We start from the raw sequence: 1,257 nt of genomic DNA on the forward strand, positions 1-1,257 counted from the left end.
GGAGGGAATGATGCTAAAGCTGAAACTCCAGTATTTTGGCCACCTCATGCGAAGAGCTGACTCATTGGAAAAGACTCTGATGCTGGGAGGGATTGGGGGCAAGAGGAGAAGGGGACAACAGAAGATGAGATGGCTGGATGGCATCACTGCCTCGATGGACGTGAGTCTGAGTGAACTTGGGGAGTTGGTGATGGACAGGGAGGCCTGGCGTGCTGCTATTCATGGGGTCCAAAGAGTCGGACATGACTGAGCGACTGAACTGAACTGAACTGAACTTTTATGATATTTGATAGAGAGCTATTTTTTCTTCCAACATATAATTAATAGTTCATAACTAATTTTAAGACAATCCATCATTTCCCTAAAATTAAAAATGCCTTAATTATATTTTTATATTAACATATGCTTGGAGGATTTGTGTTTTATTCATGTCTCAGTATTCTTACTCCATTATCATGTTATGTCAGTAACTTTGCAATAAGGGTTAAGAGCTGCTATGCCAAATTAGTTATTTAAAATCATTATTTTAATAAACATTTTTAAATTATTTTATATTTACTTCTTATATCAATTGAAAGTAAATATAACTAGCTCAGCCTCAATCTTTATAACATGGAACAGAAAAATAAAATGTTACCTTAAGTCTCATTGGAATTAGTCTATTTATACACATGATTTTAAGAAGAGTTTGCATGTTTATGACATTGAGCTTTACCTTCATGAATATGATATGTCTCTCCATTTATCCAGGTTTAATTTTATTCCCTTTAGTAAAACCTTATACTCCTTCTTCTTACTGTTCTTATATTTAATAAAACTTATTAGTTACATAACTCTTTAGTTACTCTTTTGCATTTTATTGCTTAAATCTTTCATGCATTTTGAAAAACAAACAATTCCTAAAGCTCCTGATAATTCTGCTCATGGTCTTGGAATAAGGAAAATCACAGGACAAGTTTTCAGAAAGGAACTGAGGGGACATCATTCATGACTACAATAGATGCAAAGGGTATATGACAGCCCTAAGTACTAACAACTTAGAATTCTCAGTTTTGGGGAGGAGCCAAGATGGCGGAGGAGTAGGATGGGGAGAACACTTTCTCCCCCACAAATTCATCAAAAGAGCATTTAAAAGCCGAGTAAATTCCACAAAACAATTTCTGAATGCCGGCAGAGGACATCAGGCACCCAGAAAAGCAACCAACTCTTCGAAAGGAGTAGGAAAAATATAAAAGACAAAAAAGAGACAAAAGAGGA

The sequence above is a fragment of the Bison bison genome, unplaced genomic scaffold (genome assembly GCF_000754665.1).
Source record: "Bison bison bison isolate TAMUID 2011002044 unplaced genomic scaffold, Bison_UMD1.0 scf7180017864525, whole genome shotgun sequence".
In the NCBI taxonomy this organism is placed as follows: domain Eukaryota; kingdom Metazoa; phylum Chordata; class Mammalia; order Artiodactyla; family Bovidae; genus Bison; species Bison bison.